This window comes from Scyliorhinus torazame, chromosome 4 (genome assembly GCF_047496885.1).
Source record: "Scyliorhinus torazame isolate Kashiwa2021f chromosome 4, sScyTor2.1, whole genome shotgun sequence".
Taxonomy (NCBI): Eukaryota; Metazoa; Chordata; class Chondrichthyes; order Carcharhiniformes; family Scyliorhinidae; genus Scyliorhinus; species Scyliorhinus torazame.
In genome coordinates, this window is record NC_092710.1 from 12,068,300 (window position 1) to 12,091,965 (window position 23,666).

The following is a 23,666-nucleotide window of genomic DNA, read 5'->3' on the forward strand; positions in this document are numbered from 1 at the left end:
GGGAAGGTGGGAATGGGGATTGGAGAGGGAGAAGGTGGGAATAGGGATTAGAGAGAGGGAAGGTGGGAATGGGGATTAGAGAGAGGGAAGGTGGGAATGGGGATTAGAGAGAGGGAAGGTGGGAATGGGGATTAGAGAGAGGGAAGGTGGGAATGGGGATTGGAGAGGGAGAAGGTGGGAATGGGGATTAAAGAGAGTGAAGGTGGGAATAGGGATTAGAGAGAGGGAAGGTGGGAATGGGGATTAGAGAGAGGGAAGGTGGGAATGGGGATTAGAGATAGGGAAGGTGGGAAAAGGGATTAAAGAGGGAGAAAGTGGAAATGGGGATTAGAGAGAGGAAGGTGGGAATGGAATTAGAGAGAGTGAAGGTGGGAATTGGTATTAGAGAGAGAACGTGGGAATGGGGATTGGAGAGAGAGAAGGTGGGGATTAGAGAGGGAAAAGGTGGGAATGCGAATTAGAGAGCGGGATGGTGTGAATGGGGATTAGAGAGAGAGAACGTGGGAATGGGGATTAGAGAGAGAGAACGTGGGGATTAGAGAGGGAAAAGGTACGAATGGGGATTAGAGAGAGAGAAGGTGTGAATGGGGATTAGAGAGAGGGAAGGTGGGAATGGGGATTAGAGAGCAAGAAGGTGGGGATGGGGATTAAAGAGAGAGAAGGTGGCAATGGGGATTAGAGCGAGAGAAGGTGTGAATGGGGATCAAAGAGACATATGGTGAGAATGGGGATTAGAGAGAGGGAAGATCGGACTGGGGATTAAAGAGACAGAAGGTGGGAATGGGGTTAGAGAGAGGGAAGGTTTGAATGGGGATTATAGAGACAGACGGTGGGAATGGGGATTAGAGAGGGAGAAGGTGGAAAAGGGGATTAAAGATTGAGAACGTGGGAATGGGGATTAGAGAGGGAGAATGTGGGAAAGGGGATTAAAGAGGGAGGAGGTGGGAATGGGGATTAGAGAGAGGGAAGGTTGGAATGGTGATTAGAGAGAGGGAAGGTGGGAATGGTGATTAGAGAGGGAGAAGGTGGGAATGGGGATTAGAGAGAGGGAAGGTGGGAAAGGGGATTAAAGAGGGAGAAGGTGGGAATGGGGATTAAAGAGACAGGTGGCGGGAATGGGGATTAGACAGAGGGAAGGTGGGAATGGGGATTAGAGAGGGAGAAGGTGGGAATGGGGATTAAAGAGACAGAAGGTGGGAATGGGGATTAGAGAGAGAGAAGGTGGGAATGGGGATTAAAGAGAGAGAAGGTGGGAATGGGGATTAGAGAGGGAGAATTTGGTAAAGGGGATTAAATAGGGAGAAGGTGGGAATGTGGATTAGGGAGAAGGGAATGGGGATTGAAGAGAGGGAAGGTGGGAATTGTGATTAGAGAGAGGGAAGGTGGGAATGGGGATTAGAGAGGGAGAAGGTGGGAATGGGGATCAGAGAGAGGAAGGTGGGAATGGTGATTAGAGAGGGAGAAGGTGGGAATGGGGATTAGAGAGAGGGAAGGTGGGAATGGGGATTAGAGAGGGAGAAGGTGGGAATGGGGATTAAAGAGACAGAAGGTGGGAATGGGGATTAGAGAGAGAGAAGGTGGGAATTGGGATTAAAGAGACAGAAGGTGGGAATGGGGATTATAGAGAGAGGGAAGGTGGGAATGGGGTTAAAGAGGGAGAAGGTGGGAATGGGGATTCGAGAGAGAGAAGGTGGGACTGGGGATTAGAGAGAAGGAACGTGGGAATGGGGATTAGAGAGGGAGAAGGTGGGAATGGGAAATAAAGAGGCAGAAGGTGGGAATGGGGATTTGAGAAGGAGAAGGTGGGAATGGGGATCAGAGAGGGAGAATGTGGGAGTGGGGATTAGAGAGGGAGAAGGTGGGAATGGGGATTAGAGGGAGGGAACGTGGGAATGGGGATTAGAGAGGGAGAATTTGGTAAAGGGGATTAAATAGGGAGAAGGTGGGAATGTGGATTAGGGAGAAGGGAATGGGGATTGAAGAGAGGGAAGGTGGGAATTGTGATTAGAGAGAGGGAAGGTGGGAATGGGGATTAGAGAGGGAGAAGGTGGGAATGGGGATCAGAGAGAGGAAGGTGGGAATGGTGATTAGAGAGGGAGAAGGTGGGAATGGGGATTAGAGAGAGGGAAGGTGGGAATGGGGATTAGAGAGGGAGAAGGTGGGAATGGGGATTAAAGAGACAGAAGGTGGGAATGGGGATTAGAGAGAGAGAAGGTGGGAATTGGGATTAAAGAGACAGAAGGTGGGAATGGGGATTATAGAGAGAGGGAAGGTGGGAATGGGGTTAAAGAGGGAGAAGGTGGGAATGGGGATTCGAGAGAGAGAAGGTGGGACTGGGGATTAGAGAGAAGGAACGTGGGAATGGGGATTAGAGAGGGAGAAGGTGGGAATGGGAAATAAAGAGGCAGAAGGTGGGAATGGGGATTTGAGAAGGAGAAGGTGGGAATGGGGATCAGAGAGGGAGAATGTGGGAGTGGGGATTAGAGAGGGAGAAGGTGGGAATGGGGATTAGAGGGAGGGAACGTGGGAATGGGGTTAGAGAGGGAGAAGGTGGGAAAGGGGATTTAAGAGGGAGAAGGTGGGAATTGGGATTAGAGAGGGAGAAAGTGGGAATGGGGATTAGAGAGAGAGAAGGTGGGAATGGGGACTAAAGAGAGAGAAGGTGGGAATGTGGATTAGAGAGGGGGAATTTGGGAAAGGGGATTAAATAGGGAGAAGGTGGGAACGGGGATTAGGGAGAAGGGAATGGGGATTGAAGAGAGGGAATGTGGGAATGGTGATTAGAGAGAGGGAAGGTGGGAATGGGGATTAGAGAGGGAGAAGGTGGGAATGGGGATCAGAGAGAGGAAGGTGGGAATGGTGATTAGAGAGGGAGAAGGTGGGAATGGGGATTAGAGAGAGGGAAGGTGGGAATGGGGATTAGAGTGGGAGAAGATGGGAATGGGGATTAAAGAGACAGATGGTGGGAATGGGGATTAGAGAGAGAGAAGGTGGGAATGGGGATTAAAGAGACAGAAGGTGGGAATGGGGATTAGAGAGAGAGAAGGTGGGAATTGGGATTAAAGAGACAGAAGGTTGGAATGGGGATTATAGAGAGAGAAGGTGGGAATGGGGTTAGAGAGAGGGAAGGTTTGAATGGGGATTATAGAGACAGACGGTGGGAATGGGGATTAGAGAGGGAGAAGGTGGGAAAGGGGATTAAAGATTGAGAACGTGGGAATGGGGATTAGAGAGGGAGAATGTGGGAAAGGGGATTAAAGAGGGAGGAGGTGGGAATGGGGATTAGAGAGAGGGAAGGTTGGAATGGTGATTAGAGAGAGGGAAGGTGGGAATGGTGATTAGAGAGGGAGAAGGTGGGAATGGGGATTAGAGAGAGGGAAGGTGGGAAAGGGGATTAAAGAGGGAGAAGGTGGGAATGGGGATTAAAGAGACAGGTGGCGGGAATGGGGATTAGACAGAGGGAAGGTGGGAATGGGGATTAGAGAGGGAGAAGGTGGGAATGGGGATTAAAGAGACAGAAGGTGGGAATGGGGATTAGAGAGAGAGAAGGTGGGAATGGGGATTAAAGAGAGAGAAGGTGGGAATGGGGATTAGAGAGGGAGAATTTGGTAAAGGGGATTAAATAGGGAGAAGGTGGGAATGTGGATGAGGGAGAAGGGAATGGGGATTGAAGAGAGGGAAGGTGGGACTTGTGATTAGAGAGAGGGAAGGTGGGAATGGGGATTAGAGAGGGAAAAGGTGGGAATGGGGATTAGAGAGGGAAGGTGGGAATGGGGATTGGAGAGGGAGAAGGTGGGAAAGGGGATTAAAGAGGGAGAAAGTGGGAATTGGGATTAGAGAACGAGAAGGTGGGAATGGGGATTAGAGAGGGAGATGGTGGGAAAGGGGATTAAAGAGGGAGGAGGTGGGAAAGGGGAGTAGGGAGAGAGAAGGTGGGAATGGGGATTAAAGAGACAGATGGTGGGAAAGGGGGTTAAAGAGAGAAAAGGTGGGAATGGGGATTAGAGGGAGGGAAGGTGGGAATGGGGATTAGAGAGAGGGAAGGTGGGAATAGGGATTAGAGAGAGGGAAGGTGGGAATGGGGATTGGAGAGGGAGAAGGTGGGAATGGGGATTAAAGAGAGTGAAGGTGGGAATAGGGATTAGAGAGAGGGAAGGTGGGAATGGGGATTAGAGAGAGGGAAGGTGGGAATGGGGATTAGAGAGAGGGAAGGTGGGAATAGGGATTAGAGAGAGGGAAGGTGGGAATGGGGATTGGAGAGGGAGAAGGTGGGAATGGGGATTAAAGAGAGTGAAGGTGGGAATAGGGATTAGAGAGAGGGAAGGTGGGAATGGGGATTAGAGAGAGGGAAGGTGGGAATGGGGATTAGAGATAGGGAAGGTGGGAAAAGGGATTAAAGAGGGAGAAAGTGGAAATGGGGATTAGAGAGAGGAAGGTGGGAATGGAATTAGAGAGAGTGAAGGTGGGAATTGGTATTAGAGAGAGAACGTGGGAATGGGGATTGGAGAGAGAGAAGGTGGGGATTAGAGAGGGAAAAGGTGGGAATGCGAATTAGAGAGCGGGAAGGTGTGAATGGGGATTAGAGAGAGAGAACGTGGGAATGGGGATTAGAGAGAGAGAACATGGGGATTAGAGAGGGAAAAGGTGCGAATGGGGATTAGAGAGAGAGAAGGTGTGAATGGGGATTAGAGAGAGGGAAGGTGGGAATGGGGATTAGAGAGCAAGAAGGTGGGGATGGGGATTAAAGAGAGAGAAGGTGGCAATGGGGATTAGAGCGAGAGAAGGTGTGAATGGGGATCAAAGAGACATATGGTGAGAATGGGGATTAGAGAGAGGGAAGATCGGACTGGGGATTAAAGAGACAGAAGGTGGGAATGGGGTTAGAGAGAGGGAAGGTTTGAATGGGGATTATAGAGACAGACGGTGGGAATGGGGATTAGAGAGGGAGAAGGTGGGAAAGGGGATTAAAGATTGAGAACGTGGGAATGGGGATTAGAGAGGGAGAATGTGGGAAAGGGGATTAAAGAGGGAGGAGGTGGGAATGGGGATTAGAGAGAGGGAAGGTTGGAATGGTGATTAGAGAGAGGGAAGGTGGGAATGGTGATTAGAGAGGGAGAAGGTGGGAATGGGGATTAGAGAGACAGGTGGCGGGAATGGGGATTAGACAGAGGGAAGGTGGGAATGGGGATTAGAGAGGGAGAAGGTGGGAATGGGGATTAAAGAGACAGAAGGTGGGAATGGGGATTAGAGAGAGAGAAGGTGGGAATGGGGATTAAAGAGAGAGAAGGTGGGAATGGGGATTAGAGAGGGAGAATTTGGTAAAGGGGATTAAATAGGGAGAAGGTGGGAATGTGGATTAGGGAGAAGGGAATGGGGATTGAAGAGAGGGAAGGTGGGAATTGTGATTAGAGAGAGGGAAGGTGGGAATGGGGATTAGAGAGGGAGAAGGTGGGAATGGGGATCAGAGAGAGGGAAGGTGGGAATCGGGATTAAAGAGACAGAAAGTGGGATTGGGGATTAGAGAGAGAGAAGGTGGGAAAGGGGGTTAAAGAGAGTAAAGGTGGGAATGGGGATTAGAGGGAGGGAAGGTGGGAATAGGGATTAGAGAGAGGGAAGGTGGGAATGGGGATTGGAGAGGGAGAAGGTGGGAATGGGGATTTTAGAGAGTGAAGGTGGGAATAGGGATTAGAGAGAGGGAAGGTGGGAATGGGGATTAGAGAGAGGGAAGGTGGGAATGGGGATTAGAGATAGGGAAGGTGGGAAAAGGGATTAAAGAGGGAGAAAGTGGAAATGGGGATTAGAGAGAGGAAGGTGGGAATGGAATTAGAGAGAGTAAAGGTGGGAATTGGTATTAGAGAGAGAACGTGGGAATGGGGATTGGAGAGAGAGAAGGTGGGGATTAGAGGGGGAAAAGGTGGGAATGCGAATTAGAGAGCGGGAAGGTGTGAATGGGGATTAGAGAGAGAGAACGTGGGAATGGGGATTAGAGAGAGAGAACGTGGGGATTAGAGAGGGAAAAGGTGCGAATGGGGATTAGAGAGAGAGAAGGTGTGAATGGGGATTAGAGAGAGGGAAGGTGGGAATGGGGATTAGAGAGCAAGAAGGTGGGGATGGGGATTAAAGAGAGAGAAGGTGGCAATGGGGATTAGAGCGAGAGAAGGTGTGAATGGGGATCAAAGAGACATATGGTGAGAATGGGGATTAGAGAGAGGGAAGATCGGACTGGGGATTAAAGAGACAGAAGGTGGGAATGGGGATTAGAGAGGGAGAAGGTGGGAAAGGGGATTAAAGATTGAGAACGTGGGAATGGGGATTAGAGAGGGAGAATGTGGGAAAGGGGATTAAAGAGGGAGGAGGTGGGAATGGGGATTAGAGAGAGGGAAGGTTGGAATGGTGATTAGAGAGAGGGAAGGTGGGAATGGTGATTAGAGAGGGAGAAGGTGGGAATGGGGATTAGAGAGAGGGAAGGTGGGAAAGGGGATTAAAGAGGGAGAAGGTGGGAATGGGGATTAAAGAGACAGGTGGCGGGAATGGGGATTAGACAGAGGGAAGGTGGGAATGGGGATTAGAGAGGGAGAAGGTTGGAATGGGGATTAAAGAGACAGATGGTGGGAATGGGGATTAGAGAGAGAGAAGGTGGGAATGGGGATTAAAGAGAGAGAAGGTGGGAATGGGGATTAGAGAGGGAGAATTTGGTAAAGGGGATTAAATAGGGAGAAGGTGGGAATGTGGATTAGGGAGAAGGGAATGGGGATTGAAGAGAGGGAAGGTGGGAATTGTGATTAGAGAGAGGGAAGGTGGGAATGGGGATTAGAGAGGGAGAAGGTGGGAATGGGGATTAGAGAGGGAAGGTGGGAATGGGGATTGGAGAGGGAGAAGGTGGGAAAGGGGATTAAAGAGGGAGAAAGTGGGAATTGGGATTAGAGAACGAGAAGGTGGGAATGGGGATTAGAGAGGGAGATGGTGGGAAAGGGTATTAAAGAGGGAGGAGGTGGGAAAGGGGAGTAGGGAGAGAGAAGGTGGGAATGGGGATTAAAGAGACAGATGGTGGGAAAGGGGGTTAAAGAGAGAAAAGGTGGGAATGGGGATTAGAGGGAGGGAAGGTGGGAATGGGGATTAGAGAGAGGGAAGGTGGGAATAGGGATTAGAGAGAGGGAAGGTGGGAATGGGGATTGGAGAGGGAGAAGGTGGGAATGGGGATTAAAGAGAGTGAAGGTGGGAATAGGGATTAGAGAGAGGGAAGGTGGGAATGGGGATTAGAGAGAGGGAAGGTGGGAATGGGGATTAGAGAGAGGGAAGGTGGGAATAGGGATTAGAGAGAGGGAAGGTGGGAATGGGGATTGGAGAGGGAGAAGGTGGGAATGGGGATTAAAGAGAGTGAAGGTGGGAATAGGGATTAGAGAGAGGGAAGGTGGGAATGGGGATTAGAGAGAAGGAAGGTGGGAATGGGGATTAGAGATAGGGAAGGTGGGAAAAGGGATTAAAGAGGGAGAAAGTGGAAATGGGGATTAGAGAGAGGAAGGTGGGAATGGAATTAGAGAGAGTGAAGGTGGGAATTGGTATTAGAGAGAGAACGTGGGAATGGGGATTGGAGAGAGAGAAGGTGGGGATTAGAGAGGGAAAAGGTGGGAATGCGAATTAGAGAGCGGGAAGGTGTGAATGGGGATTAGAGAGAGAGAACGTGGGAATGGGGATTAGAGAGAGAGAACGTGGGGATTAGAGAGGGAAAAGGTACGAATGGGGATTAGAGAGAGAGAAGGTGTGAATGGGGATTAGAGAGAGGGAAGGTGGGAATGGGGATTAGAGAGCAAGAAGGTGGGGATGGGGATTAAAGAGAGAGAAGGTGGCAATGGGGATTAGAGCGAGAGAAGGTGTGAATGGGGATCAAAGAGACATATGGTGAGAATGGGGATTAGAGAGAGGGAAGATCGGACTGGGGATTAAAGAGACAGAAGGTGGGAATGGGGTTAGAGAGAGGGAAGGTTTGAATGGGGATTATAGAGACAGACGGTGGGAATGGGGATTAGAGAGGGAGAAGGTGGAAAAGGGGATTAAAGATTGAGAACGTGGGAATGGGGATTAGAGAGGGAGAATGTGGGAAAGGGGATTAAAGAGGGAGGAGGTGGGAATGGGGATTAGAGAGAGGGAAGGTTGGAATGGTGATTAGAGAGAGGGAAGGTGGGAATGGTGATTAGAGAGGGAGAAGGTGGGAATGGGGATTAGAGAGAGGGAAGGTGGGAAAGGGGATTAAAGAGGGAGAAGGTGGGAATGGGGATTAAAGAGACAGGTGGCGGGAATGGGGATTAGACAGAGGGAAGGTGGGAATGGGGATTAGAGAGGGAGAAGGTGGGAATGGGGATTAAAGAGACAGAAGGTGGGAATGGGGATTAGAGAGAGAGAAGGTGGGAATGGGGATTAAAGAGAGAGAAGGTGGGAATGGGGATTAGAGAGGGAGAATTTGGTAAAGGGGATTAAATAGGGAGAAGGTGGGAATGTGGATTAGGGAGAAGGGAATGGGGATTGAAGAGAGGGAAGGTGGGAATTGTGATTAGAGAGAGGGAAGGTGGGAATGGGGATTAGAGAGGGAGAAGGTGGGAATGGGGATCAGAGAGAGGAAGGTGGGAATGGTGATTAGAGAGGGAGAAGGTGGGAATGGGGATTAGAGAGAGGGAAGGTGGGAATGGGGATTAGAGAGGGAGAAGGTGGGAATGGGGATTAAAGAGACAGAAGGTGGGAATGCGGATTAGAGAGAGAGAAGGTGGGAATTGGGATTAAAGAGACAGAAGGTGGGAATGGGGATTATAGAGAGAGGGAAGGTGGGAATGGGGTTAAAGAGGGAGAAGGTGGGAATGGGGATTCGAGAGAGAGAAGGTGGGACTGGGGATTAGAGAGAAGGAACGTGGGAATGGGGATTAGAGAGGGAGAAGGTGGGAATGGGAAATAAAGAGGCAGAAGGTGGGAATGGGGATTTGAGAAGGAGAAGGTGGGAATGGGGATCAGAGAGGGAGAATGTGGGAGTGGGGATTAGAGAGGGAGAAGGTGGGAATGGGGATTAGAGGGAGGGAACGTGGGAATGGGGATTAGAGAGGGAGAATTTGGTAAAGGGGATTAAATAGGGAGAAGGTGGGAATGTGGATTAGGGAGAAGGGAATGGGGATTGAAGAGAGGGAAGGTGGGAATTGTGATTAGAGAGAGGGAAGGTGGGAATGGGGATTAGAGAGGGAGAAGGTGGGAATGGGGATCAGAGAGAGGAAGGTGGGAATGGTGATTAGAGAGGGAGAAGGTGGGAATGGGGATTAGAGAGAGGGAAGGTGGGAATGGGGATTAGAGAGGGAGAAGGTGGGAATGGGGATTAAAGAGACAGAAGGTGGGAATGGGGATTAGAGAGAGAGAAGGTGGGAATTGGGATTAAAGAGACAGAAGGTGGGAATGGGGATTATAGAGAGAGGGAAGGTGGGAATGGGGTTAAAGAGGGAGAAGGTGGGAATGGGGATTCGAGAGAGAGAAGGTGGGACTGGGGATTAGAGAGAAGGAACGTGGGAATGGGGATTAGAGAGGGAGAAGGTGGGAATGGGAAATAAAGAGGCAGAAGGTGGGAATGGGGATTTGAGAAGGAGAAGGTGGGAATGGGGATCAGAGAGGGAGAATGTGGGAGTGGGGATTAGAGAGGGAGAAGGTGGGAATGGGGATTAGAGGGAGGGAACGTGGGAATGGGGTTAGAGAGGGAGAAGGTGGGAAAGGGGATTTAAGAGGGAGAAGGTGGGAATTGGGATTAGAGAGGGAGAAAGTGGGAATGGGGATTAGAGAGAGAGAAGGTGGGAATGGGGACTAAAGAGAGAGAAGGTGGGAATGTGGATTAGAGAGGGGGAATTTGGGAAAGGGGATTAAATAGGGAGAAGGTGGGAACGGGGATTAGGGAGAAGGGAATGGGGATTGAAGAGAGGGAATGTGGGAATGGTGATTAGAGAGAGGGAAGGTGGGAATGGGGATTAGAGAGGGAGAAGGTGGGAATGGGGATCAGAGAGAGGAAGGTGGGAATGGTGATTAGAGAGGGAGAAGGTGGGAATGGGGATTAGAGAGAGGGAAGGTGGGAATGGGGATTAGAGTGGGAGAAGATGGGAATGGGGATTAAAGAGACAGATGGTGGGAATGGGGATTAGAGAGAGAGAAGGTGGGAATGGGGATTAAAGAGACAGAAGGTGGGAATGGGGATTAGAGAGAGAGAAGGTGGGAATTGGGATTAAAGAGACAGAAGGTTGGAATGGGGATTATAGAGAGAGAAGGTGGGAATGGGGATTAGAGAGACAGAAGGTGGGAATGGGGATTTAAGAGACAGAAGGTGAGAATGGGGATTTAAGAGAGAGAAGGTGGGAATGGGGATTCGAGAGAGAGAAGGTGGGACTGGGGATTAGAGAGAGGGAAGGTGGGAATGGGGTTTAGAGAGGGTGAACGTGGGAATGGGGATTAGAGAGGGAGAAGGTGGGAATTGGAAATAAAGACACAGAAGGTGGGAATGGGGATTTGAGAGGGAGAAGGTGGGAATGGGGATCAGAGAGGGAGAAGGTGGGAGTGAGGATTAGAGAGGGAGAAGATGGGAATGGGGATTAGAGGGAGGGAACGTGGGAGTGGGGATTAGAGAGTGAGAAGGTGGGAAAAGGGATTTAAGAGGGAGAAGGTGGGAATTGGGTTTAGAGAGGGAGAAAGCGGGAATGGGGATTAGAGAGGGAGACGGTGGGAATGGGGTTAGAGAGGGAAGGTGGGAATGGGGATTGGAGAGGGAGAAGATTGGAAAGGGTATTAAAGAGGGAGAATGTGGGAATTGGGATTAGAGAGCGAGAAGGTGGGAATGGGGATTAGAGAGACAGAAGGTGGGAATGGGGATTTAAGAGTGAGAAGGTGGGAATGGGGATTAAAGAGAGAGAAGGTGGGAATGGGGATTAGAGAGAGGGAAGGTGGGAATGGGGTTAAAGAGGGAGAAGGTGGGAATGGGTATTCGAGAGAGAGAAGGTGGGAGTGGGGATTAGAGAGAGGGAAGGTGGGAATGGGGTTTAGAGATGGTGAACGTGGGAATGGGGATTAGAGAGGGAGAAGGTGGGAATTGGAAATAATGACGCAGAAGGTTGGAATGGGGATTTGAGAGGGAGAAGTTGGGAATGGGGATCAGAGAGGGAGAAGGTGGGAGTGGGGATTAGAGAGGGAGAAGATGGGAATGGGGATTAGAGGGAGGGAACGTGGGAGTGGGGATTAGAGAGGGAGAAAGTGGGAATGGGGATTAGAGAGGGAGACGGTGGGAATGGGGATTAGAGAGGGAAGGTGGGAATGGGGATTGGAGAGGGAGAAGATGGGAAAGGGGATTAAAGAGGGAGAAAGTGGGAATTGGGATTCGAGAGCGAGAAGGTGGGAATGGGGATTAGAGAGGGAGATGGTGGGAAAGGGGATTAAAGAGGGACGAGGTGGGAAAGGGGAGTAGGGAGAGAGAAGGTGGGAATGGGGATTAAAGAGACAGATGGTGGGAATGGGGATTAGAGAGAGAGAAGGTGGGAATCGGGATTAAAGTGACAGAAAGTGGGAATGGGGACTAGAGAGAGAGAAGGTGGGAAAGGGGGTTAAAGTGAGAAAAGATGGGAATGGGGATTAGAGGGAGGGAAGGTGGGAATGGGGTTTAGAGAGAGGGAAGGTGGGAATGGGGATTAGAGAGAGGGAAGGTGGGAATGGGGATTGGAGAGGGAGAAGGTGGGAATGGGGATTAAAGAGAGTGAAGGTGGGAATAGGGATTAGAGAGAGGGAAGGTGGGAATGGGGATTAGAGAGAGGGAAGGTGGGAATGGGGATTAGAGAGAGGGAAGGTAGGAAAGGGGATTAAAGAGGGAGAAAGTGGAAATGGGGATTAGAGAGAGGAAGGTGGGAATGGGATTAGAGAGAGGGAAGGTGGGAATTGGTATTAGAGAGAGAGAGAACGTGGGAATGGGGATTGGAGAGAGAGAAGGTGGGGATTAGAGAGGGAAAAGGTGGGAATGCGGATTAGAGAGAGGGAAGGTGGGAATGGGGATTAGAGAGAGAGAACGTGGGAATGGGGATTAGAGAGAGAGTACGTGGGGATTAGAGAGGGAAAAGGTGCGAATGGGGATTAGAGAGAGAGAAGGTGTGAATGGCGATTAGAGAGAGGGATGGTGGGAATGGGGATTAGAGAGCGAGAAGGTGGGAATGGGGATTAAAGAGACATATGGTGAGAATGGGGATTAGAAAGAGGGAAGGTGGGAATGGGGATTAGAGAGAGAGAACGTGGGAATGGGGATTAGAGAGAGAGAACGTGGGGATTAGAGAGGGAAAAGGTGCGAATGGGGATTAGAGAGAGAGAAGGTGTGAATGGGGATTAGAGAGAGGGAAGGTGGGAATGGGGATTAGAGAGCGAGAAGGTGGGAATGGGGATTAAAGAGAGAGAAGGTGGGAATGGGGATTTGAGCGAGAGAAGGTGTGAATGGGGATTAAAGAGACATATGGTGAGAATGGGGATTAGAGAGAGGGAAGATCGTACTGGGGATTAAAGAGACAGAAGGTGGGAATGGGGATTAGAGAGAGGGAAGGTGGGAATGGGGATTAAAGAGAGTGAAGGTGGGAATAGGGATTAGAGAGAGGGAAGGTGGGAATGGGGATTAGAGAGAGGGAAGGTGGGAATGGGGATTAGAGAGTGGGAAGGTAGGAAAGGGGATTAAAGAGGGAGAAAGTGGAAATGGGGATTAGAGAGAGGAAGGTGGGAATGGGATTAGAGAGAGGGAAGGTGGGAATTGGTATTAGAGAGAGAGAGAACGTGGGAATGGGGATTGGAGAGAGAGAAGGTGGGGATTAGAGAGGGAAAAGGTGGGAATGCGGATTAGAGAGAGGGAAGGTGGGAATGGGGATTAGAGAGAGAGAACGTGGGAATGGGGATTAGAGAGAGAGTACGTGGGGATTAGAGAGGGAAAAGGTGCGAATGGGGATTAGAGAGAGAGAAGGTGTAAATGGGGATTAGAGAGAGGGATGGTGGGAATGGGGATTAGAGAGCGAGAAGGTGGGAATGGGGATTAAAGAGACATATGGTGAGAATGGGGATTAGAAAGAGGGAAGGTGGGAATGGGGATTAGAGAGAGAGAACGTGGGAATGGGGATTAGAGAGAGAGAACGTGGGGATTAGAGAGGGAAAAGGTGCGAATGGGGATTAGAGAGAGAGAAGGTGTGAATGGGGATTAGAGAGAGGGAAGGTGGGAATGGGGATTAGAGAGCGAGAAGGTGGGAATGGGGATTAAAGAGAGAGAAGGTGGGAATGGGGATTTGAGCGAGAGAAGGTGTGAATGGGGATTAAAGAGACATATGGTGAGAATGGGGATTAGAGAGAGGGAAGATCGTACTGGGGATTAAAGAGACAGAAGGTGGGAATGGGGATTAGAGAGAGGGAAGGTGGGAATGGGGATTAAAGAGACAGACGGTGGGAATGGGGATTAGAGAGGGAGAAGGTGGGAAAGGGGATTAAAGAGGGAGAACGTGGGAATGGGGATTAGAGAGGGAGAATGTGGGAAAGGGGATTAAAGAGGGAGGAGGTGGGAATGGGGATTAGAGAGAGGGAAGGTTGGAATGGTGATTAGAGAGAGGGAAGGTGGGAATGGTGATTAGAGAGGGAGAGGGTGGGAATGGGGATTAGAGAGAGGTAAGGTGGGAAAGGGGATTAAAGAGGGAGAAGGTGGGAATGGGGATTAAAGAGACAGATGGCGGGAATGGGGATTAGACAGAGGGAAGGTGGGAATGGGGGTTAGAGAGGGAGAAGGTGGGAATGGGGATTAAAGAGACAGAAGGTGGGAATGGGGATTAGAGAGAGAGAAGGTGGGAATGGGGATTAAAGAGAGAGAAGGTGGGAATGGGGATTAGAGAGGGGGAATTTGGGAAAGGGGATTAAATAGGGAGAAGGTGGGAATGGGGATTAGGGAGAAGGGAATGGGGATTGAAGAGAGGGAAGGTGGGAAAGGTGATTAGAGAGGGAGATGGTGGGAAAGGGGATTAAAGAGTGAGAAGGTGGGAAGGGGGAGTAGGGAGAGAGAATGTGGGAATGGGGATTAAAGAGACAGATGGTGGGAATGGGGATTAGAGAGAGAGAAGGTGGGAATCGGGATTAAAGAGACAGAAAGTGGGAATGGGGATTAGAGAGAGAGAAGGTGGGAAATGTGGTTAAAGAGAGAAAAGGTGGGAATGGGGATTAGAGGGAGGGAAGGTGGGATGGGGATTAGAGAGAGGGAAGGTGGGAATGGGGATTAGAGAGAGGGAAGGTGGGAATGGGGATTGGAGAGGGAGTAGGTGGGAATGGGGATTAAAGAGAGTGAAGGTGGGAATAGGGATTAGAGGGAGGGAAGGTGGGAATGGGGATTAGAGAGAGGGAAGGTGGGAAAGGGGATTAGAGAGAGGGAAGGTGGGAAAGGGGATTAAAGAGGGAGAAAGTGGAAATGGAGATTAGAGAGAGGAAGGTGGGAATGGGATTAGAGAGAGAGAAGGTGGCAATTGGTATTAGAGAGACGGAAGGTGGGAATGGGGATTAGAGAGAGGGACGGTGGGAATGGGGATTGGAGAGGGAGAAGGTGGGAATGGGGATTTAAGAGGGAGAAAGTGGGAATGGGCTAGAGGAAGGTGGGAATGGGATTAGAGAGGGAGAAGGTGTGAATAGGGATTAGAGAGAGAGAAGGTGATAATAGGGATTTAAGATACAGAAGGTGGTAATGGGGATTAGAGAGAGAGAAGGTGAAATGGGGATTCAAGAGAGAGAAGGTGGGAATGGTGATTAGAGAGAGAGATGTGGGACTGGGGATTAGAGAGGGAGAAGGTGGGAATGGGGATTAGAGAGGGGGAAGGTGGGAATGGGGATTAAAGAGAGGGAAGGTGGGAATGGGGATTAGAGAGAGGGAAGGTGGGAATGGGGATTAGAGAGGGAGAATGTGGGAATGGGGATTAGAGAGAGAGAAGGTGGGAATGGGGATTAAAGAGAGAGAAGGTGGGAATGGGGATTAGAGAGAGAGTGAAGGTGGGAATGGGGATTGGAGAGAGAAAGTGGGAATGGGGATTAGAGAGAGGGAAGGTGGGAATGGGGATTAGAGAGAGAGAACGTGGGAATGGGGATTGGAGAGAGAGAAGGTGGGGATTAGAGAGGGAAAAGGTGGGAATGGGGATTAAAGAGACAGAAGGTGGGAATGGGGATTAGAGAGAGAGAAGGTGGGAATGGGGATTAGAGAGAGGGAAGGTGGTAATGGGGATTAGAGAGGGAGAAGATGGGAATGGGGATTAAAGAGTCAGAAGGTGGTAATGGGGATTAGAGAGAGAGAAGGTGGGAATGGGGATGATAGAGACAGAAGGTGGGAATGGGGTTAGAGAGAGAGAAGGTGGGAATGGGGATTAGAGAGACAGAAGGTGGGAATGGGGATTTAAGAGACAGAAGGTGGGAATGGGGATTTAAGAAAGAGAAGGTGGGAATGGGGATTAAAGAGAGAGAAGGTGGGAATGGGGATTAAAGAAAGAGAAGGTGGGAATGGGGATTAAAGAGAGAGAAGGTGGGAGTGGGGACTAGAGAGGGAGAACCTGGGAATGGGGATTAGAGAGTGAGAATGTGGGAAAGGGGTTTAAAGAGGGAGGAAGTGGCAATGGGGATAGAGAGAGGGAAGGTTGGAATGGTGATTAGAGAGAGGGAAGGTGGGAATGGTGATTAGAGAGGGAGAAGGTGGGAATGGGGATTAGAGAGAGGGAAGGTGGGAAAGGGGATTAAAGAGGGAGAAGTTGGGAATGGGGTTTAAAGAGACAGATGGCGGGATTGGGGATTAGACAGAGGGAAGGTGGGAATGGGGATTAGAGAGGGAGAAGGTGGGAATGGGGATTAAAGAGACAGAAGGTGGGAATGGGGATTAGAGAGAGAGAAGGTGGGAATGGGGATTAAAGAGAGAGAAGGTGGGAATGGGGATCAGAGAGAGGAAGGTGGGAATCGTGATTAGAGAGGGAGAAGGTGGGAATGGGGATTAGAGAGGGAAGGTGGGAATGGGAATTAGAGAGGGAAAAGGTGGGAATGGGGATTAAAGAGACAGATGGCGGGAATGGGGATTAGAGAGAGGGAAAGTGGAAATGGGAATTAGAGAGGGAGAAGATGGGAATGGGGATTAAAGAGACAGAAGGTGGGAATGGGGATTAGAGAGAGAGAAGGTGGGAATGGGGATTAAAGAGACAGAAGGTGGGAATGGGGATTATAGAGAGAGAAGGTGGGAATGGGGATTAGAGAGACAGAAGGTGGGAATGGGGATTAAAGAGAGAGAAGGTGGGAATGGGGATTAGAGAGAGGGAAGGTGGGAATGGGGTTAAAGAGGGAGAAGGTGGGAATGGGGATTCGAGAGAGAGAAGGTGGGACTGGGGATTAGAGAGAGGGAAGGTGGGAATGGGGTTTAGAGAGGGAGAAGGTGGGAATGGGAAATAAAGAGGCAGAAGGTGGGAATGGGGATTTGAGAGGGAGAAGGTGGGAATGGGGATCAGAGAGGGAGAAGGTGGGAGTGGGGATTAGAGAGGGAGAAGGTGGGAATGGGGATTAGAGGGAGGGAATGTGGGAGTGGGGATTAGAGAGGGAGACGGTGGGAATGGGGATTAGAGAGGGAAGGTGGGAATGGGGATTGGAGAGGGAGAAGGTGGGAACGGGGATTATAGAGGGAGAAAGTGGGAATTGGGATTAGAGAACGAGAAGGTGGGAATGGGGATTAGAGAGGGAGATGGTGGGAAAGGGGATTAAAGAGGGAGGAGGTGGGAAAGGGGAGTAGGGAGAGAGAAGGTGGGAATGGGGATTAAAGAGACAGATGGTGGGAATGGGGATTAGAGAGAGAGAAGGTGGGAACCGGGATTAAAGAGACAGAAAGTGGGATTGGGGATTAGAGAGAGAGAAGGTGGGAAAGGGGGTTAAAGAGAGAAAAGGTGGGAATGGGGATTAGAGGGAGGGAAGGTGGGAATGGGGATTAGAGAGAGGGAAGGTGGGAATAGGGATTAGAGAGAGGGAAGGTGGGAATGGGGATTAGAGAGAGGAAGGTGGGAATGGAATTAAAGAGAGTGAAGGTGGGAATTGGTATTAGAGAGAGAACGTGGGAATGGGGATTGGAGAGAGAGAAGGTGGGGATTAGAGAGGGAAAAGGTGGGAATGCAGATTAGAGAGAGGGAAGGTGTGAATGGGGATTAGAGAGAGAGAACGTGGGAATGGGGATTAGAGAGAGAGAACGTGGGGATTAGAGAGGGAAAAGGTGCGAATGGGGATTAGAGAGAGAGAAGGTGTGAATGGGGATTAGAGAGAGGGAAGGTGGGAATGGGGATTAGAGAGCAAGAAGGTGGGGATGGGGATTAAAGAGAGAGAAGGTGGCAATGCGGATTAGAGCGAGAGAAAGTGTGAATGGGGATCAAAGAGACATATGGTTAGAATGAGGATTAGAGAGAGGAAAGATCGGACTGGGGATTAAAGAGACAGAAGGTGGGAATGGGGTTAGAGAGAGGGAAGGTTTGAATGGGGATTATAGAGACAGACGGTGGGAATGGGGATTAGAGAGGGAGAAGGTGGGAAAGGGGATTAAAGATTGAGAACGTGGGAATGGGGATTAGAGAGGGAGAATGTGGGAAAGGGGATTAAAGAGGTAGGAGGTGGGAATGGGGATTAGAGAGAGGGAAGGTTGGAATGGTGATTAGAGAGAGGGAAGGTGGGAATGGTGATTAGAGAGGGAGAAGGTGGGAATGGGGATTAGAGAGAGGGAAGGTGGGAAAGGGGATTAAAGAGGGAGAAGGTGGGAATGGGGATTAAAGAGACAGGTGGCGGGAATGGGTATTAGACAGAGGGAAGGTGGGAATGGGGATTAGAGAGGGAGAAGGTGGGAATGGGGATTAAAGAGACAGAAGGTGGGAATGGGGATTAGAGAGAGAGCAGGTGGGAATGGGGATTAGAGAGAGGGAAGGTGGTAATGGGGATTAGAGAGGGAGAAGATGGGAATGGGGATTAAAGAGTCAGAAGGTGGGAATGGGGATTAGAGAGAGAGAAGGTGGGAATGGGGATGATAGAGACAGAAGGTGGGAATGGGGATTAGAGAGAGAGAAGGTGGGAATGGGGATTAGAGAGACAGAAGGTGGGAATGGGGATTTAAGAGACAGAAGGTGGGAATGGGGATTTAAGAGAGAGAAGGTGGGAATGGGGATTAAAGAGAGAGAAGGGGGGAATGGGGATTAGCGAGAGGGAAGGTGGGAATGGGGTTAAAGAGGGAGAAGATGGGAATGGGGATTAAAGAAAGAGAAGGTGGGAATGGGGATTAAAGAGAGAGAAGGTGGGAGTGGGGACTAGAGAGGGAGAACCTGGGAATGGGGATTAGAGAGTGAGAATGTGGGAAAGGGGATTAAAGAGGGAGGAAGTGGCAATGGGGATAGAGAGAGGGAAGGTTGGAATGGTGATTAGAGAGAGGGAAGGTGGGAATGGTGATTAGAGAGGGAGAAGGTGGGAATGGGGATTAGAGAGAGGGAAGGTGGGAAAGGGGATTAAAGAGGGAGAAGTTGGGAATGGGGTTTAAAGAGACAGATGGCGGGATTGGGGATTAGACAGAGGGAAGGTGGGAATGGGGATTAGAGAGGGAGAAGGTGGGAATGGGGATTAAAGAGACAGAAGGTGGGAATGGGGATTAGAGAGAGAGAAGGTGGGAATGGGGATTAAAGAGAGAGAAGGTGGGAATGGGGATCAGAGAGAGGAAGGTGGGAATGGTGATTAGAGAGGGAGAAGGTGGGAATGGGGATTAGAGAGGGAAGGTGGGAATGGGAATTAGAGAGGGAAAAGGTGGGAATGGGGATTTAAGAGACAGAAGGTGGGAATGGGGATTAGAGAGAGAGAAGGTTGGAATGGGGATTAGAGAGAGGGAAGGTGGTAATGGGGATTAGAGAGGGAGAAGATGGGAATGGGGATTAAAAAGTCAGAAGGTGGTAATGGGGATTAGAGAGAGAGAAGGTGGGAATGGGGATGATAGAGACAGAAGGTGGGAATGGGGTTAGAGAGAGAGAAGGTGGGAATGGGGATTAGAGAGACAGAAGGTGGGAATGGGGATTTAAGAGACAGAAGGTGGGAATGGGGATTTAAGAAAGAGAAGGTGGGAATGGGGATTAAAGAGAGAGAAGGTGGGAATGGGGATTAAAGAAAGAGAAGGTGGGAATGGGGATTAAGGAGAGATAAGGTGGGAGTGGGGACTAGAGAGGGAGAACCTGGGAATGGGGATTAGAGAGTGAGAATGTGGGAAAGGGGTTTAAAGAGGGAGGAAGTGGCAATGGGGATAGAGAGAGGGAAGGTTGGAATGGTGATTAGAGAGAGGGAAGGTGGGAATGGTGATTAGAGAGGGAGAAGGTGGGAATGGGGATTAGAGAGAGGGAAGGTGGGAAAGGGGATTAAAGAGGGAGAAGTTGGGAATGGGGTTTAAAGAGACAGATGGCGGGATTGGGGATTAGACAGAGGGAAGGTGGGAATGGGGATTAGAGAGGGAGAAGGTGGGAATGGGGATTAAAGAGACAGAAGGTGGGAATGGGGATTAGAGAGAGAGAAGGTGGGAATGGGGATTAAAGAGAGAGAAGGTGGGAATGGGGATCAGAGAGAGGAAGGTGGGAATCGTGATTAGAGAGGGAGAAGGTGGGAATGGGGATTAGAGAGGGAAGGTGGGAATGGGAATTAGAGAGGGAAAAGGTGGGAATGGGGATTAAAGAGACAGATGGCGGGAATGGGGATTAGAGAGAGGGAAAGTGGACATGGGAATTAGAGAGGGAGAAGATGGGAATGGGGATTAAAGAGACAGAAGGTGGGAATGGGGATTAGAGAGAGAGAAGGTGGGAATGGGGATTAAAGAGACAGAAGGTGGGAATGGCGATTATAGAGAGAGAAGGTGGGAATGGGGATTAGAGAGACAGAAGGTGGGAATGGGGATTAAAGAGAGAGAAGGTGGGAATGGGGATTAGAGAGAGGGAAGGTGGGAATGGGGTTAAAGAGGGAGAAGGTGGGAATGGGGATTCGAGAGAGAGAAGGTGGGACTGGGGATTAGAGAGAGGGAAGGTGGGAATGGGGTTTAGAGAGGGAGAAGGTGGGAATGGGAAATAAAGAGGCAGAAGGTGGGAATGGGGATTTGAGAGGGAGAAGGTGGGAATGGGGATCAGAGAGGGAGAAGGTGGGAGTGGGGATTAGAGAGGGAGAAGGTGGGAATGGGGATTAGAGGGAGGGAATGTGGGAGTGGGGATTAGAGAGGGAGACGGTGGGAATGGGGATTAGAGAGGGAAGGTGGGAATGGGGATTGGAGAGGGAGAAGGTGGGAAAGGGGATTATAGAGGGAGAAAGTGGGAATTGGGATTAGAGAACGAGAAGGTGGGAATGGGGATTAGAGAGGGAGATGGTGGGAAAGGGGATTAAAGAGGGAGGAGGTGGGAAAGGGGAGTAGGGAGAGAGAAGGTGGGAATGGGGATTAAAGAGACAGATGGTGGGAATGGGGATTAGAGAGAGAGAAGGTGGGAACCGGGATTAAAGAGACAGAAAGTGGGATTGGGGATTAGAGAGAGAGAAGGTGGGAAAGGGGGTTAAAGAGAGAAAAGGTGGGAATGGGGATTAGAGGGAGGGAAGGTGGGAATGGGGATTAGAGAGAGGGAAGGTGGGAATAGGGATTAGAGAGAGGGAAGGTGGGAATGGGGATTAGAGAGAGGAAGGTGGGAATGGAATTAAAGAGAGTGAAGGTGGGAATTGGTATTAGAGAGAGAACGTGGGAATGGGGATTGGAGAGAGAGAAGGTGGGGATTAGAGAGGGAAAAGGTGGGAATGCAGATTAGAGAGAGGGAAGGTGTGAATGGGGATTAGAGAGAGAGAACGTGGGAATGGGGATTAGAGAGAGAGAACGTGGGGATTAGAGAGGGAAAAGGTGCGAATGGGGATTAGAGAGAGAGAAGGTGTGAATGGGGATTATAGAGAGGGAAGGTGGGAATGGGGATTAGAGAGCAAGAAGGTGGGGATGGGGATTAAAGAGAGAGAAGGTGGCAATGCGGATTAGAGCGAGAGAAAGTGTGAATGGGGATCAAAGAGACATATGGTTAGAATGAGGATTAGAGAGAGGAAAGATCGGACTGGGGATTAAAGAGACAGAAGGTGGGAATGGGGTTAGAGAGAGGGAAGGTTTGAATGGGGATTATAGAGACAGACGGTGGGAATGGGGATTAGAGAGGGAGAAGGTGGGAAAGGGGATTAAAGATTGAGAACGTGGGAATGGGGATTAGAGAGGGAGAATGTGGGAAAGGGGATTAAAGAGGTAGGAGGTGGGAATGGGGATTAGAGAGAGGGAAGGTTGGAATGGTGATTAGAGAGAGGGAAGGTGGGAATGGTGATTAGAGAGGGAGAAGGTGGGAATGGGGATTAGAGAGAGGGAAGGTGGGAAAGGGGATTAAAGAGGGAGAAGGTGGGAATGGGGATTAAAGAGACAGGTGGCGGGAATGGGTATTAGACAGAGGGAAGGTGGGAATGGGGATTAGAGAGGGAGAAGGTGGGAATGGGGATTAAAGAGACAGAAGGTGGGAATGGGGATTAGAGAGAGAGCAGGTGGGAATGGGGATTAGAGAGAGGGAAGGTGGTAATGGGGATTAGAGAGGGAGAAGATGGGAATGGGGATTAAAGAGTCAGAAGGTGGGAATGGGGATTAGAGAGAGAGAAGGTGGGAATGGGGATGATAGAGACAGAAGGTGGGAATGGGGATTAGAGAGAGAGAAGGTGGGAATGGGGATTAGAGAGACAGAAGGTGGGAATGGGGATTTAAGAGACAGAAGGTGGGAATGGGGATTTAAGAGAGAGAAGGTGGGAATGGGGATTAAAGAGAGAGAAGGGGGGAATGGGGATTAGCGAGAGGGAAGGTGGGAATGGGGTTAAAGAGGGAGAAGATGGGAATGGGGATTAAAGAAAGAGAAGGTGGGAATGGGGATTAAAGAGAGAGAAGGTGGGAGTGGGGACTAGAGAGGGAGAACCTGGGAATGGGGATTAGAGAGTGAGAATGTGGGAAAGGGGATTAAAGAGGGAGGAAGTGGCAATGGGGATAGAGAGAGGGAAGGTTGGAATGGTGATTAGAGAGAGGGAAGGTGGGAATGGTGATTAGAGAGGGAGAAGGTAGGAATGGGGATTAGAGAGAGGGAAGGTGGGAAAGGGGATTAAAGAGGGAGAAGTTGGGAATGGGGTTTAAAGAGACAGATGGCGGGATTGGGGATTAGACAGAGGGAAGGTGGGAATGGGGATTAGAGAGGGAGAAGGTGGGAATGGGGATTAAAGAGACAGAAGGTGGGAATGGGGATTAGAGAGAGAGAAGGTGGGAATGGGGATTAAAGAGAGAGAAGGTGGGAATGGGGATCAGAGAGAGGAAGGTGGGAATGGTGATTAGAGAGGGAGAAGGTGGGAATGGGGATTAGAGAGGGAAGGTGGGAATGGGAATTAGAGAGGGAAAAGGTGGGAATGGGGATTAAAGAGACAGATGGTGGGAATGGGGATTAGAGAGAGGGAAAGTGGAAATGGGAATTAGAGAGGGAGAAGATGGGAATGGGGATTAAAGAGACAGAAGGTGGGAATGGGGATTAGAGAGAGAGAAGGTGGGAATGGGGATTAAAGAGACAGAAGGTGGGAATGGGGATTATAGAGAGAGAAGGTGGGAATGGGGATTAGAGAGACAGAAGGTGGGAATGGGGATTAAAGAGAGAGAAGGTGGGAATGGGGATTAGAGAGAGGGAAGGTGGGAATGGGGTTAAAGAGGGAGAAGGTGGGAATGGGGATTCGAGAGAGAGAAGGTGGGACTGGGGATTAGAGAGAGGGAAGGTGGGAATGGGGTTTAGAGAGGGAGAAGGTGGGAATGGGAAATAAAGAGGCAGAAGGTGGGAATGGGGATTTGAGAGGGAGAAGGTGGGAATGGGGATCAGAGAGGGAGAAGGTGGGAGTGGAGATTAGAGAGGGAGAAGGTGGGAATGGGGATTAGAGGGAGGGAATGTGGGAGTGGGGATTAGAGAGGGAGACGGTGGGAATGGGGATTAGAGAGGGAAGGTGGGAATGGGGATTGGAGAGGGAGAAGGTGGGAAAGGGGATTAAAGAGCGAGAAAGTGGGAATTGGGATTAGAGAACGAGAAGGTGGGAATGGGGATTAGAGAGGCAGATGGTGGGAAAGGGGATTAAAGAGGGAGGAGGTGGGAAAGGGGAGTAGGGAGAGAGAAGGTGGGAATGGGGATTAAAGAGACAGATAGTGGGAATGGGGATTAGAGAGAGAGAAGGTGGGAATCGGGATTAAAGAGACAGAAAGTGGGATTGGGGATTAGAGAGAGAGAAGGTGGGAAAGGGGGTTAAAGAGAGAAAAGGTGGGAATGGGGATTAGAGGGAGGGAAGGTGGGAATGGGGATTAGAGAGAGGGAAGGTGGGAATAGGGATTAGAGAGAGGGAAGGTGGGAATGGGGATTGGAGAGGGAGAAGGTGGGAATGGGGATTAAAGAGAGTGAAGGTGGGAATAGGGATTAGAGAGAGGGAAGGTGGGAATGGGGATTAGAGAGAGGGAAGGTGGGAATGGGGATTAGAGAGAGGGAAGGTGGGAAAAGGGATTAAAGAGGGAGAAAGTGGAAATGGGGATTAGA